Source organism: Pseudophryne corroboree, chromosome 1 (genome assembly GCF_028390025.1).
Source record: "Pseudophryne corroboree isolate aPseCor3 chromosome 1, aPseCor3.hap2, whole genome shotgun sequence".
Taxonomy (NCBI): domain Eukaryota; kingdom Metazoa; phylum Chordata; class Amphibia; order Anura; family Myobatrachidae; genus Pseudophryne; species Pseudophryne corroboree.
Genome location: NC_086444.1, coordinates 751,052,943 through 751,069,672, shown reverse-complemented (window position 1 = coordinate 751,069,672; position 16,730 = coordinate 751,052,943). Strand labels below are relative to the sequence as shown.

Here is a 16,730-nt window from a genome sequence, read left to right as displayed (position 1 = left end):
TTCATTGCAGCTTCAATTGACATTTGTTTATATCACAAAATCTTTCTTTTCTTCGTTGTGTTTTGCATACCTATTGATACTATATTTCTGTGCAACATTAGGAGTTCATTGAGTGTGTATAGGGATTATGCACACCCTGTCCTTTTACTTCTGATTTATCTCACCCTCTCTCTATCAGCTATAGTCTCTATAGCCACTAATGGTTAATTAAGTATCTCTCTCATCTTCCTTAATACTTACCACAGCATTACCTATTAACCTAACAAGTTTTTTTTTTTTTGTTTGTTTGTTCATCCACACTGGTACCATTCACAGTATTTTCTGTGTGCTATTATTGGGATTTCCCTTAGTACCAGTGTTAAATTCCCATGTCAATAACACTTTCTTTTATGTCTTTTCTATTTCTATTTTTCCGGACTCTCACCAACGATTCAGAGTCTCCCATCTCTGTCTAACGCTGGCAGTAGATCCATCTATTTCTTTTCCACTTCACTTTTCTGTTGCCATCCTCTTTCAATTTTCCGTGAACTCTCATCAGTGACTCCAAAGTGACTAAAATCACCCATGTACCACTCTACTACCATACCACACTGGAAACGCCCGAATCCATCCGATCTTGGAAGCTAATCAGTGTTGGGCTGAATTAGTACTCGGGTAGGAGACTCCTGAGGAAGATCCAGTGTAGTAGAGTATGATTATCATGTCCAGTGTTTAACACTGACAGCAGATTCACACCTTTCTAATTTTTTCTGCTCTTAATTTTATTCACTTATCACCTTCTTTTGGCGGCTCTTATTGTCTGACCGAACAGACGTCTTTGTATTATTGCGTAGGCTCAGGTGTGTGACATATATATTTTTTTCATCATCAAATTTGATCAAATTATGTACTGGGATCAATCTGTGAATCTACCACATGCAGTATAATTCTCAATTAATTACCAAAGCATGGCAGACAGTAGTGATTTGTAAATTCTCACCAATCTTTATTGTCAATTTTGTTATTATCATGTCAAAGTCGGAAAAATATCATGCTACACGTTGCCATATATCCACCCCATGCGCGTGACTGCTGCACATGCACATTCTCTCCCGTGCGTGCGGATACTCGCAGCTGCGTGATGGCGCCTCCTCGGCCATGCGCTCGAGCACGTGGTATGTGCATTTACGGTAGAGTTTGTGTGCGTCTAGCGAGCGACTCAAACGTTAAATAATAAAACCAAATAGTATGTTTTATAAATAATGTTCCCCTTAATAATGACTGTAAGTTTGTTTAATGTAACTGGTCGCTGGACAGAGAAATTCCTCTTTGCATGATATGAAGGGTCAGACAGGGTTTGAGCAGTTGTGTTTGGTACCTAACTAAAGAACATTTTATTAGAAACAATCCGGTGCTGGTTAGGTAAAGATTAATCGCTCCTGCGTATAGTTATGTCTATTAGTAGTTTCTGGACATTTACTATATTTGCGGTTCATTATCCATGCGGCGGGAATTCTCAGATTCCCTCCCACCTGAGCAGTTTGATATAGTCACAGCCCACCTGTTCAAACTAACCTATGACCTTTTGTTATGATGCGAGGAGACATTCCTGTGTCCAATGAACAATGAGATTGTAGGTCCCTTTGTAGTATACTGTACGCAGTGTATATAAGAACAGCCAGCCTGGCCAGCTCAGTCTTCTCTCCACAAACGGTTTTCATCTTGACTAACTCGGTGCTGGTACCAGAGCTGCGCAGCGATCATTCCCCAGTGTGTGTAAGTTATTCTCTGTAACCATTCTAAATCTCTGTTTGTATTTGCCATATTCTCTCTCTCTGTTATTGTATAAGATTGTGACGATATTGTATATTTATGTGTAGTTAGCCTGCTTAGACATTGATGTTAGCCTGTAGTGTATGAACTGTTAACTGTTTTAACTTTTACATAGCTAGATATTGTTAGTAAAGGTGTTGTAACCTTAGCAAGGTATTGTGTGTTTATTACATTGCTGAGAGTATTCAGAGTGTCTCAATCGCTCAAGAGGCTTTCATACAATAGAGTTTAATTAGCATTGCATTGTGCTCACATTACAAAACCAAGGTTTACAGTACAAACTCAATCTTTCACTGTGTTGCATACAAGGTCTGCGCCGCTCGTGTTCTCCTCGTGGTCACGAGCGTACGCTATGCTAGTAGCATAGCATTACGGTAGTCGGCCGCCTATAGCGTGCTCGACACCACGCGTTAAGTTGTGAGCGAGCGTGTCGCATGTGCGTCCTTACCACGGCTAAGCGTCTGCTACGCTAAGTGCGTACCCTTACGGTACCCCATACGCCAATTGCGTACTGAGTCTCTTACTCATTTTATAGTGAATGTAATAAGATAAATAGTTAGCTTTATCAATTGGCGGCTCGTCCGTCCTCCACATATCCGCACCAGCGAAAACAGACTTTATCTGTCAGCAAGGGCGGGAAGGCAGTATCCCTTCGTATCGGGATACAGTAGTGCTGGCTAGATAAGCGTCTGTTTCGCTACGCTGTAGGAGTGCTGGTGGAATCCGGAACCGGAAGGTAAGAACAGTACGCTATTGTCTTTTAAAACTGTTTATTTCTGTTTTGCATACACACGCACGCACGCACACACCTGTATTTCTTTTCATTTGTGTATTTTCACACCTCACTTTCCTGTTTGCCATTTCACAATTGATAACGTGCTGAGAAAGATTTGTTGCTATTGGTAGTTAAAAGTAATATTAATACGTTAAGGAGTAATTTGTAAAACACGCGCACGGCTTGCCTAAGATACAAGGAAGTTCGGTGTGGTGTTCAGTAGATGATTACAGTTAAAGATCATCTACATTGATATAAACGTGTTAATTGTATTTCTGTGGATATACCTGGCTTGCGTACATGTGTCTCTAACAAAGGGCGGGACTAGCGTACGCGACGCAAGGGCCGGCGCACGGAGCAAATATTACGCAACGGAGCGTCTGGGTACGCCCACATAATACAAATAACACAATAGTATTGTTTTAGTTATTCGATAAGGAGTCAACGCGATAATAGCGCAAACCAATCTCAGTGTCCAAAATTTTAAGCTAATAGATCCTTCTCTAGTTGCAACTCCTCGGGATTAGCCTGCGATACTGAATGAAAGGGATTTCTGCACAGAAACGAAAGTAAAGAGTATATGAGGTGAAAGAGTGTGTATACATATATATATAAGTTTCTAAAAATTTTGGGGTTGAACCACAGGAAATCATCGAGTTCTCGTGAGGTACATACGTGTAAGTGACGGCGCGGTGGCTTGGGAGGCATCCCTTGTTAAACATTTAAAAAAAGAGCATTAGAGTATAGCAGACCAGGAGGTCTACTGTAGCACAGACCAGGAGGTCCAGACAGACCAGGAGGTCTAGGTACAGCAGACTAAGAAGTCCGCTATAGATAAAGAGTAAAGAAGCACAACACCAGGAAGGGTTGGTGCGGTACCCATATAGGCCATTAAGCTCTGGCTGAAGGAATTCGCAGCCACAATTTTCGATTCCACTGGTCGCTTCGCACATAAGATTAGTTGCTTATGTGCAGAATGATTGTACCGCACGTAATTGTGTGCATTAGTTAGTAACTTGACCCAGTACCATTTGCGTACGCTAGAGGGGTCATAAACGCTATTTGTACATTCTAACGTGATTTGTCTAATTTTTTTTTATTTTAAGGGAGGTTCGCTGGTCACTCGGGAATTCTCTAACAACCAATAGTTACTGGGAAGGGTTAAGTGCTCTTCGGATCACACCCACATGTTCCAGTAAATAGAGGTTCAGGTCGCAGGGGCCCTAGGTCGAGTACGCCAGTGCTAGGGCAGTGTGTGGGCGTATTGGTCGACGTGGGCGAGTGCGTGGAGGTACTCGGTAAACTTCCGCCGCCGGCCTACCCCGGACATCTTGGTTTTTGTAAGGGTTCGCTGAAGACCCTGATTTGAAGGTCAGAGGTAGTGAAAGCAACACCTGCAAAGATGGGGGCCAGTTGTTCAGGTAGGGGCGATCAACCTCGGTTCGGGTTGACTTAGTAAACCGACCAATCGGGTCGGCAAGGTATGTCATGTGTGAGAAATACGGTTCACACACAGAGGTTTTGTGCGATGAATGGGAAAGAATGACTGTGCATGATGGGGAAAAGTTCCCACGGGTAGGCAGTTTTAGTCTCGAGGTGTTACAAAATCTAAGGAGAAGGATATGTCTCATTAAATCTGCAAAGAGACGGATCAAACATTATGATTATTTACAGTTATGGCAACAGGAAGGTGAAATACAAAGAGGATTGGCTCAAGCGGCTGGATCTAACCCTATCAGAAAACTGATAGCCACCGCGCCACCACCACCATACATCACGGGAGAGAAGGTGGTTACAGAGAATGGCACACTGGTGAATGATAAACATGCACTTCGTAACTGTATAAAAGTTAAGAATAATGTAACCAAGATTGTTGATGCTAATATTAACCCGTGCAAGCTGTACCCTGTTTTAAACTTTCCCCAGGATTGTGACCAAGAGGATGAGCCAACAACAATATCGGCACTCTCTCTAGCAGCCACCATAGCAGAAACAACAGTGGGCACGTCCCAACCAGTAAGAGCAGTATCAAAGGCCCCTAGTGGAGGGACAGGTGAGGTCGTATCAACTGGTAAGTACGGCACCATACACTATGCTGAAACCATTTCACCACATGTTGTAGAATCTACTCAGAATGATGTTATTGAACTTAATCCCGTTAGGGTAATTGCAGTGCCAAATGGGAAAACTGACACTTCAGGAGTCACTCCACTCAGACACATCGCCATGCACTGCCCCTTTTCCCGAATGGAATTAAGATCAATGGTGCCTGAATTCCCTGATCCTAGGAAAGATCTAGTTGCAAGCCAGAAATACATTAGAGAGCTAGGAAATACTGTGGAGCCCAATAACAAAGACTGGCAGATATTGCTGAGGGCATGTTTACCCTCCAATGTCGACTCAGCGAGATTTATAGCTGACTGTAAATTAGATGAAGAGGTACCTCTTACGGACGTGTACAACCAAGATAATGTAAAGAGAATAAATTTACAGTTAAAAGAGTATTTTCCAGGTGTTGTCAAATGGAACAAAATTTTCTCCATCAAACAAAAAGAGGGAGAAACAGCAGCTGATTATTTTCATTGGGCACTACAGGATATGGCTAAGTATATAGGCATAGAAGACATTAAGACAAATGTGAATCATAGAGAAGTAGCAGTATCTGTGTTAATGGATGGTTTAAAGGAAGTATTGAGGACGAGGGTACAGACCACCCAACCATGTTGGCGAGGTCTGTCGGTGGCTACTTTGAGAGAGGCCGCTATTGATCATGATCGGAATATCACCAGACACAGGGAGTCACAAAGTGATAAGTTAATGGCCGTAAGTATACAGGCCATGACCACAAGGCCACCTCTGTATAAATCTCCGACCCCTGTGGGTAAGTCAAATGTGGTAACTTGTTATTACTGTCATAAAGAGGGACATTTTGCACAAGACTGTAGATCGAAAAATGCACAAAAATCATATCAACCCCCTAGACAACGACATGACACACGAAATTGGGATCAAGGACCGCAGAGACGGAGTTATGAGCCACACGCAGGGGAAACAAAAAGGTATCCCCCAAAAAGAGATTGGCAAGTCACTGATAGTTCCCATTTACCCCCTTCACAGGTAATAGATGCCAGCGCAATGCAGGGAGGTCACCATGCACCATAGGGGCGGGGCCACACCTGTAATCTGCAGCCAGTGAAATTAATTGCGAGCCTTGGAAGTGAACCCGAGGTCACAATTGATGTAGCTGGTAAATCTCTAAATTTCCTTGTAGATACGGGGGCGGCCAAGTCAGTGATAAATTCGACCGTGGGCATGAGAACCACTGGTAAAACAATTCCAGCCATGGGAGTAACAGGAGTAGTACAGCACTACCCTTTAAGCAAACCTGCAGAGATTACGATAGGGCCTTTGCATACCAAGCATTCTTTTCTGCTGGCTGCATCGGCTCCGACTAATCTCCTAGGGAGAGATTTACTGTGCAAAATGGGATGCGTCATATACTGTACTCCTGAAGGTGTGTTCTTGGACATACCCGAAAACCACGCTCAGGAAGCGCAGGATATGCTAGACTCCCCAACAAGATTAATGTCACACACTGTTGTTGTAAATAGGTGTCCGTCCAAGGTAGAGGAAATGATTTCCCAGATACCGGAATCACTTTGGACCAAGGATGGACAAGACACTGGATTGATGGCAAACATAGCCCCAGTAGTTGTGCAAGTAAAAGATGGTAGGATAGCTCCAAAAATCCCACAATACCCTCTGAAGCCAGAGGTGGAGTTAGGAGTTTACCCTGTAATAGAGCGCTTGCTACAACAGGGCATTCTGGTAAGAACATCCAGCACTGCCAATAGTCCCATCTTCCCTGTTAAAAAGAGTGGGGGGGTGGGGTTACAGATTAGTGCAGGATCTAAGAGGGAGCAACAAAATAGTTGAGAGTCAATTCCCCGTAGTGCCAAATCCAGCTGTCATCCTTATTCAAATCCCTCCCACTGCCAAATTTTTCACTGTGATTGACCTCTGCTCCGCTTTCTTCTCGGTACCTCTGCACCCTGACAGTCAATACTTATTCGCATTCACATACAGAGGAGTTCAGTACACTTGGACTCGATTACCACAAGGTTTCATAGACAGTCCAAGTATTTTCTCACAGGCCCTGCATGATTGTTTACAGTCTTTCCAACCAGAGAGTGGATCAATATTGATACAGTATGTGGATGATTTACTGCTGTGTTCAGATTCACTGGAAGCGTCCCTGAGAGATACGAAACAACTCCTGTTTCATCTTTCAGACACAGGACACAAGGTTTCCAAGGACAAGTTACAATTATGCCAGACCCGTGTGAAGTATTTGGGACACTGTCTAACACAAGGACTGAGACACCTTACCGCTGATAGAATTCAAGCAATTCGTGACATGACCCTGCCACAAACCCAGCAACAGATAAGAACATTTTTAGGAATGTGTGGGTATTGCCGTAACTGGATCCCAGGTTTTTCCATACTAGCCCTACCTTTGCAGGAGATGGTCTCCTCAAACAAACCTGATCGGATTTCGCACACAGACGAATCCGAGATGGCATTTGAGAGACTTAAACAGTGCCTAACGCAGGCACCAGCATTAGGTATGCCTGACTATGGGAAACCCTTTGAGCTGTACGGAACAGAGAGTGCTGGGTGCGCAGCAGGTGTCTTAACCCAGAAGCATGGTGATGCCAGCAGGCCGGTAGCCTACTATAGCGCTCAGCTAGATACGGTAGCGCGATCCCTCCCCACATGCTTGCGAAGCGTTGCAGCAATAGCATTGCTAGTCACAAAGAGCCGAGATGTAGTGCTAGGACACAATCTCACAATTCATTCACCACATGCAGTGTCAGCCTTACTGAATTCGGCCCAAACCAGACACGTCTCATCAGCGTGGTTTACAAGATGGGAATTGGCATTGATGGCCCCCGTAAACATCACCATAAGGAGATGCAGCGCATTAAATCCTGCAACGTATCTCCCAGGTGTGCCTGGACAGGCACAAAGGGTGGAGGATGAGAGTGATGGTGAAGGAGGATTTAATACAGGGGATGACACGCATGATTGTATGGAATATTTGACCCAAAATTTCACGGCAAGGCCTGACATCAGTGACAACCCACTGGAAGATGTAGATTTTACTTTCTACACTGACGGTAGTTGTCACAGACAGACGGACTCGGGAGACTTGTGTACTGGATACGCAGTCGTAGATGACCAAGGTACCATAGAAGCGGAACCGCTAGGCCCACCACACTCAGCACAAGTTGCTGAACTGGTTGCCCTAACCAGAGCATGTGAATTGGCTAAGGGCAAATCAGCCAATATCTACACGGATTCTAGGTACGCCTTCGGAGTAGTCCATAATTTCGGGGCCCTATGGCGCCTCAGAAATTTCATGACGGCAGCTGGCACACCCGTAGCGCATGCAGCCCACATCAAAAGACTTCTAACAGCGATACAGGAACCCGACAGAGTGGCTGTTATCAAGTGTAAAGCTCACACATATAGCCAAAACCCAGTATCACTTGGTAACAGCCGAGCAGACGAAGCTGCTAAATCAGCAGCTAGTAACCCCATACAAACAGATAGTACACGACTGATGGTATTTAATACTGTAAACACACAGAAATTGTGTGAAATGCAAAATTTGTGTTCACCACAAGAAAAGGCAGTTTGGAGGTCAAAAGGATATGGCCAGGAGTCCTCAGGACTCTGGACAGATGGACAGGGTAAGCCGGTGGCACCCAGAGCATACCTTCCAAGTCTAGCGGAAGCGGCACATGGGCTGACTCATCTAGGCAAAGAAGGAATGTGTAAGTTGGTAAGAGCTTATTGGTGCGCCCCAGGATTTTCTTCCCATGCGGGTAAAAGAGCGATGACATGTCTCACCTGCTTGAGGAAGAATATCGGAAAGGCATGATAAAGCTAAATATTTATCTTATTTAAAACCCTTTAAGAGGTCTAAGAACACTGTACGCTATTGACGTATGGAGTACCGTAAGGGTACGCACGTTGCGTAACAATCGCTTAGCCGTAGTCGAGACGCTCAAGCGTCACGTTCGCTCACGGCCAAGAGATCACAGGCAGGCACGCTATTGGCTGCCGACTAATGTAATGATTCGCTATAGCGTAGCAGACGCTCGGGACCACGAGGAGATCCCCAGCGGCGCTAACACTCACAATGTTAAACCTTTATATGTAAATCATGAACAATGTATTATACAGGAAAACCCTAGTGAAATGATAGAGTGTAGATGCAACACAGTGTAACCTTATTAACTCAAAAGCTGTTCGAGCGTCACCGACGCTCTGAGAATACTTAACACTATAAGAAATACACAAATACCGGGCTTAGGGTCTAACGCCTTATATGAATGTTATACAGGTTGAGTATCCCATATCCAAATATTCCGAAATACGGAATATTCCGAAATACGGACTTTTTTGAGTGAGAGTGAGATAGTGAAACCTTTGTTTTTTGATGGCTCCATGTACACAAACTGTGTTTAGTACACAAAGTTATTAAAAATATAGTATTAAATGACCTTCATGCTGTGTGTATAAGGTCTATTTGAAATATAAATGAATTGTGTGAATGTAGACACACTTTGTTTAATGCACAAAGTTATAAAAAATATTGGCTAAAATGACCTTCAGGCTGTGTGTATAAGGTGTATATGTAACATAAATGCATTCTGTGCTCACACTTAGGTCCCATCACCATGATATCTCATTATGGTATGCAATTATTCCAAAATACGAAAAAATCCCATATCCAAAATACCTCTGGTCCCAAGCATTTTGGATAAGGGATACTCAACCTGTACTTGCAAAAGAATAATACAATACAAGTCATACACTACCAATATTACATAGACTAACTAACCAGATAACTACACATGAAATACAATACAATACAATTACGTTTAAGGAAAAATGAGAGAGAAAGAGGAGGAGAGAGAGAGAGAGAGAGAGAGAGATAGAGAGAGATATGGCTCACAATAACAATAAAGACAATTGTGATTGCGGAGAAAACTTACGCACAAGGGGAACGATCGCATGCGCCTCGATATCCAGCTCCCGATTATCAGCAATGAGAACCGTTGAAGAGAGTGAGCTGGATCAGGTCGGCTTGTCTATTTATGCCCCACACACAATACAATTCAATGGTCCCTACAATCTCATTGTTCATTGGACACAGGAATTCGTCTTCGCATTATAACAAAAGGTCATAGGTTGATTCATACAGGTGGGCTGAGACCATTTCCAACTGCTCAGGTGGGTGGGAAACTAGTTTTCCCGCCGCATGGATAAGTAAGTGCAAATAATAGTAAATGGACATAAACTTCTTATGTCCATAACTATTCGCACGAGCGATTAATCCGCTTCAAACCAACACCGGAATATTGCTAATTAAATACTCTTCCGATGGATACTAAACACCACTGTATGACCCATGTCTGACCCTTTGTATCAAACAAAGAGGGATCTCTCTGTCTATGAACATGCTACCTTAACTAAACTTTCTGAATCTATCAAGGGGACCATGATCTACAAAACACATTATATAGTTAAAATATGTAACGAACGAGTCGCCCGCTAGACGCACATAAACTTTACTGTAAATGCGCACACCATGCACCTGCGGGTGCCCGCAGCGGCGAGTATGCGCACGCACGGCAGGGCTCATGAACGTGCAACAGGCACTCGCATGAGGTGCAAATATGGCAGTGTGTAGCGTGATATTTTTCTGACTTTGACAGTCCACCCTTTGGCAGTCAACAATAACTGCCACTTCCTAAAACATTTCAAAACGAGAAAAATATATGTCAGGTGTAAATACATTTCCATGGTTAGGTAAGGGAGGAGAGAAGAAGGTGTGAAAAGGGTATGACCTAGTGAGATAGCAGAAGCATGTGTGTATGAATCCATGTTTGGGGGGGTCATGTATCATCGTGCCGTACGTGTTTTAAATCAAGCTTCGAGGTATAGCGAAGTATACATTTGAATTCCTTCTTATCCCGCGGTACGGGTCTGTGGATGGGCTGTCAAACTTTACCGAGCTCTTTTCGGATTTTGGTTGCAACAAAATGGGGGAGCACATTTTAGTTGATGATACATGAATGGGGGAATATGTGATTGCTGATATCTGTGCCTGTATTCCCTATCGACTATGTGTGTCATTACCTGAAGGTTGTAGAGATGAAGATAAAGAACACTTATGGTAAATGCAGTGGTATTCTATGTCAGGTTAATGAACATTTGTCGGTTGAAGTCTTGTTCGGTGTCTGTTGAATGCAGTCTTCTTTGGGCTTTTGCCAAAAGGTGTGGGCAAAAAGCTTTGTCAATGTCCATAGACCTACAAAAGTGTTGGGCTAGCGTAATTTTAAAATTTCTAGGGAAACTGGGGGTCTATGGCATAGTTCATCAAATATCTGTGTATAAGGTTGTCAAAACTTCTTCTTTAATCCATCAGTTGTCTGTATACAGGATCATCAAATTCCTTGTCCAAGTGGGTCTTTTTACCTTGGAAAAAACGGAAAAACCAGGTGAAAGAAACGGACCGTATAATCGCATTTTCATCACATCATTGTTTCTACAGTTGGGTCATAAATCAAATCCATTGGAATTACAATTTCCTCACTCCTTAGACTCATTACCCTGGTACTACGTTTGCACTTCGTTAAAGCCTGAACGCACCTAAATATCAAGCCAATCGTTATGACAACACCTAAGATACATAGGAGAAACTTCCCTACATCCATTATGACTCCTTGAGCCCATTCTCCTAAACCAGAGAACCAATTTCGCGGGTTCAACCATGACACCCAACCAGTCAGCTCATTACCCACAGCAGCAAGGGTGAGATTGTGTCTCCTGCGAAATTCCCACTTTAATTGGAGAATATCATCCATCTTTTGGTCTATGACCTCGACCGGGTCCTCGGTACTATTCGTAATATATGTGCAGCATTTCACGCCGTACTGCGTTGCCAGTGTGACACAATATCCACCTGTTACTGCCGTGAGATAATTAAGAACCATTCTATGCTGAACCAGTTCTGTTTTATAAGCTTGAAGCTCTCTTCCAGTATACCTAAAAGTGTCATCATACATTTCTGTGATATTGTCTAACAAATTTGCAAGCGCAGAGATATATCTATAGTTCAGCACTCCTCTAGCGGTGCGAGTGAAATCTAGCGCAAGTAGAACCTGAATCCCGGTGGATTCATGGATCATGTCAGAGGCCGAATGCTCTGTCCTTTCTGTCAGTTGCCTTTTAACTACGTGCTCGTAATGAGTGTGAGTATAAGGAGCTTGGGCACCACGGTGTATATCTTTCATTTTTGCATGTGATACAGTCATTACCTCAGGCAGTACTTTTCCAATATAACACAATCCTTCAGAGTTTGGGGCAAGCCACTTATACGCCTTCCTCCCGCATATGAAATATGCATCATCGGGGAGAACATATGGGACAGAGTAGGACATAACCATATTACACATCCTCCATGTGAAATCTCCTAACCCTAATTCTCCCATCTGTTTAGTACACGTATCCGTTTGTACGATATGTGCACAGTATCCTGGTGATACCTCTCCAACTCTCGTAATCCTACTTCCTAGGGTATACCTATATCGGAAAGATTTTTCTCTACTGGCTATGTGGCGTATAAGCTCTGTATCTGTAGGCATTCTATCTGCTCTATATGAAAAGGTCATGGTTTGGTTACTCCATGACACTTCCCAATTTGCCGGCTTTCGGGGATTGGTAATGTTAAAACATATTAGGGATCTATCCACATGATATTGGTGGAGCTTCAAACTAGGAGGACTGGAGATATTAAACCTCCTGTCCACCGGTCTCCCACCCTTTAGCTCAAGTACCTCCCCTACCGTTAAAGGAAATGGTACTAGTCCTGATTTGCTATGACCTTGAGGTACTTGAGAGCATACCCAACAATCTGTTTGATTTAACACACTACCCACTAAGGAGTGATAGTCACTCAAGGGATGCCGGTCCATGTGGATATTAAAACTGGATTGGCATTTCTTAATGCACCCATCCTCAACTACATTGTCACAGAGCCTACAGATACAGTTTTCTTCAGCTAACAATCCTTCACAATTCCTTCTATTGTCAATGCTATCGGATCGTTTTCTGATACTCGCCTTTACTTGTTGATTAAGTTGTTCTTGGAAAACTACGCCTCCATCTTTGTCATCAGAACCCATTCCAGAACCTCTCTCGACCTCCATGGTACTCTCGCCGGAACAGACTGCTCTCGTCAACATCATGGTCAACAGGAAAATCCGGATCACAGTCTCTTGGGGCAAGTCCATCTTATAGGAGGAAACGGAGAAGAATGAGAAGGGGGAAAAAATAGTTGAGGGAGAGGGGATGGGAAGTGGAGAAAAACAATAAAAGGGAACAGGGAATCGACAACTGCTTTTGATCTTATGATTTTCAATGCTCAGGTGCCGCTTCAGTCCTCCTGGAACAGACACTCCAGTGATACAACTTCCTCTACCGTCTGTTCCTTATCACGGGACCTCTCTGGATCAGCAACCTTCTTACAGTGGGACGAATGAACCCAAGTCTCTCTCTCGGCAACCTTCAATGCTGTAGTGCTAGTCAATAAGACTTGGTATGGTCCTTCCCATCTGTCAATAAGGCAACCTGAGCGTAGAAAATTCCGTATCATTACATAATCCCCAGGTTCAATGTCATGACAATTACTATCTGGTAAATCAGGAATCACCAACTTCAAATTATCATTTTGGTTCCTTAGCTGTTTACTCATGTTAATCAAGTATTTTACAGTCACTTCATTGTTACACTTCAAATCATCCTGAGGGTTAATCATAACATGCGGTTGTCGACCAAACAAGATTTCAAAGGGAGACAGATTAAGAGGGGACCTGGGAGTGGTTCTGATGCTGTATAGTACAATGGGTAAAGCTTCTGGCCATGTCAATCCTGTTTCTGCCATAACTTTGCTCAGTTTATTTTTAATAGTGCTGTTCACTCTTTCCACCTTCGCACTCGCCTGGGGGCGATATGGAGTGTGCAGCTTGCTATCAATTCCCATCAACTTACACATTCCTTGAAAGACATCACCTGTAAAATGGGTACCCCTATCACTTTCAATTATTCTAGGGATACCAAATCTACATACAAATTCCTGCACAATTTTCTTAGCAGTAAACATAGCGGTGTTTGTGGCCGCAGGAAATGCTTCGACCCAATTTGAGAATACATCTATACAAACAAGTACATATTTCAAATTTCGACAAGGAGGTAATTGAATAAAGTCAATCTGTATTACCTGAAAAGGGCCGCCTGTAGGTGGGATATGAGATGGTTCTGTTGGTATTGCCTTTCCGATATTCTTTCTCAAACAGGTAAGGCATGACATTGCTCACTTACTCGCATGAGATGAAAATCCTGGGGCGCACCAATATGCTCTTACCAACTTGCACATTCCCTCCTTGCCCAGATGAGTCAGCCCGTGTGCTGCCTCAGCTAAACATGGAAGGTATGCTCTGGGGGCCACTGGTTTACCTTGTCCATCCGTCCAGAGTCCTGAGGACTCCTGGCCATATCCTTTTGCCTTCCAGACTGCCTTTTCCTGTGTGGAACACAAATTTTGCATTTCACACAACTTCTGTGTGTTGATGGTATTAAATACCATCAATTGTGTGGTGTCTGTTTGTCTGGGGGTACCAGCTGCTAACTTAGCAGCTTCGTCTGCTCGGCTGTTACCAAGTGATACTGGGTCCTGCCTATATGTGTGTGCTTTACACTTGATAACAGCCACTCTGTCGGGTTCCTGTATCGCTGTTAGAAGCCTTTTGATGTGAGCTGCATGCGCTACCGGTGTACCAGCTGCCGTCATGAAATTTCTGAGGCGCCATAGTGCTCCGAAATCATGGACTACCCCGAAGGCGTATCTAGAATCGGTGTAGATATTGGCTGACTTGCCCTTAGCCAATTCACATGCTCTGGTTAGGGCGACCAGTTCAGCAACCTGGGCTGAGTGAGGTGGGCCTAGCGGTTCTGCTTCTATGGTGCCTTGGTCATCTACGACTGCGTATCCAGTACACAAGTCTCCCGAGTCTGACTGTCTGTGACAACTACCATCCGTGTAGAAGGTAAGATCTACATCTTCCAGTGGGTTGTCACTGATGTCAGGCCTTGCGGTAAAATTTTGGGTCAAATATTCCATACAATCATGTGTGTCCTCCTTTGTATTAAATCCTCCTTCCCCACCACTCTCATCCTCCACCCTTTGTGCCTGTCCAGGCACACCTGGGAGATATGTTGCAGGATTTAATGCACTGCATCTCCTTATGGTGATGTTTACGGGGGCCATTAGTGCCAATTCCCATCTTGTAAACCGCGCTGATGAGACGTGCCTGGTTTGGGCAGAATTTAACAAGGCTGACACTGCATGTGGTGTATGAATTGTGAGGTTGTGACCTAGCACTACATCTTCGCTTTTCGTTACTAGCAATGCTATCGCAGCAACGCTTCGCAAGCATGTGGGGAGGGATCGCGCTACCGTATCTAGCTGAGCGCTGTAGTATGCTACCGGCCTGCTGGTATCACCGTGCTTTTGGGTTAGGACGCCTGCCGCGCAACCAGCACTTTCTGTTCCGTACAGCTCAAAGGGTTTCCCATAGTCTGGCATACCTAATGCTGGTGCCTGCGTTAGGCACTGTTTAAGTCTCTCAAATGCCATCTCGGACTCGTCTGTGTGCGAAATCCGATCAGGCTTGTTTGAGGAAACCATCTCCTGCAAAGGTAATGCTAGAATGGAAAATCCTGGGATCCAGTTACGGCAATACCCACACATTCCTAAAAACGTTCTGATCTGTTGCTGGGTTTGAGGCAGAGTCATGTCTCTAATTGCTTGAATTCTATCAGCGGTCAGGTGTCTCAGTCCTTGTGTTAGACAGTGTCCCAAATATTTTACTTTAGTTTGGCATAATTGTAACTTGTCTTTGGAAACCTTGTGTCCCGTGTCTGAAAGATGAAACAGGAGCTGTTTCGTATCCTTCAGGGATGCTTCCAATGAATCTGAACACAGTAGTAAATCATCCACGTACTGTATCAATATTGATCCACTCTCTGGTTGGAAAGACTGTAAACAATCATGCAAAGCCTGAGAAAATATACTTGGACTATCTATGAAACCTTGTGGTAATCGAGTCCAGGTGTATTGGACTCCTCTGTATGTAAATGCAAACAAATATTGGCTGTCAGGGTGCAGAGGTACCGAAAAGAAAGCGGAGCAGAGGTCAATAACAGTGAAAAATTTCGCAGTGGGAGGGATCTGCATAAGGATGACAGCTGGATTTGGCACTACGGGGAACTGACTCTCAACTATTTTGTTAATCCCCCTTAGATCCTGCACTAGCCTGTAACCCCTCCCCCCACTCTTTTTCACAGGGAAGATGGGACTATTGGCAGTGCTGGATGTTCTTACCAGAATGCCCTGTTGTAGCAAGCGCTCTATTACGGGATAAACTCCTAACTCCACCTCTGGCTTCAGAGGGTACTGTGGGATGTTTGGAGCTATCCTACCATCTTTTACTTGTACAACTACCGGAGCTACGTTTGCCATCAATCCAGTGTCCTGTCCATCTTTAGTCCAAAGTGACTCTGGTATCTGGGATGTCATTTCTTCTACCTGGGAGGGAGTCCTATTTGTCATAATGGTATGTGACATTAATTTTGATGGGGAGTCTAACATGTCTCGCACTTCCTGAGCGTGATTCTCAGGTATGTCCAAGAATACACCTTCAGGAGTACAATAAATGACGCACCCCATTTTACACAATAAGTCTCTTCCCAGGAGATTAGTCGGTGCCGATGCAGCCAGCAAAAAGGAATGCTTGGTATGTAAAGGCCCTATTGTAATCTCGGCTGGTTTGCTAACAGGGTAATGCTGGACTACTGCCGTTACTCCCATGGCTGGAATTGTCTTACCAGTGGTTCTCATGCCCACTGTCGAATTTATCACTGATTTGGCCGCCCCCGTATCTACAAGAAAGTTTAATGATTTACCAGCTACATTAATTGCAATTTCGGGTTCACTTCCAAGACTTGC

General features: G+C 43.9%; 1 protein-coding gene and 1 pseudogene across 1 annotated transcript in view; both read left to right on the top strand.

The window, feature by feature from the left end:
- The window catches only part of MTHFD2L (methylenetetrahydrofolate dehydrogenase (NADP+ dependent) 2 like), a 441,513-nt gene that overhangs the window by 379,928 nt on the left and 44,855 nt on the right, over positions 1–16,730 (top strand). The window lies entirely within an intron of this gene.
- On the top strand, positions 573–691 carry LOC134958294 (5S ribosomal RNA; annotated as a pseudogene).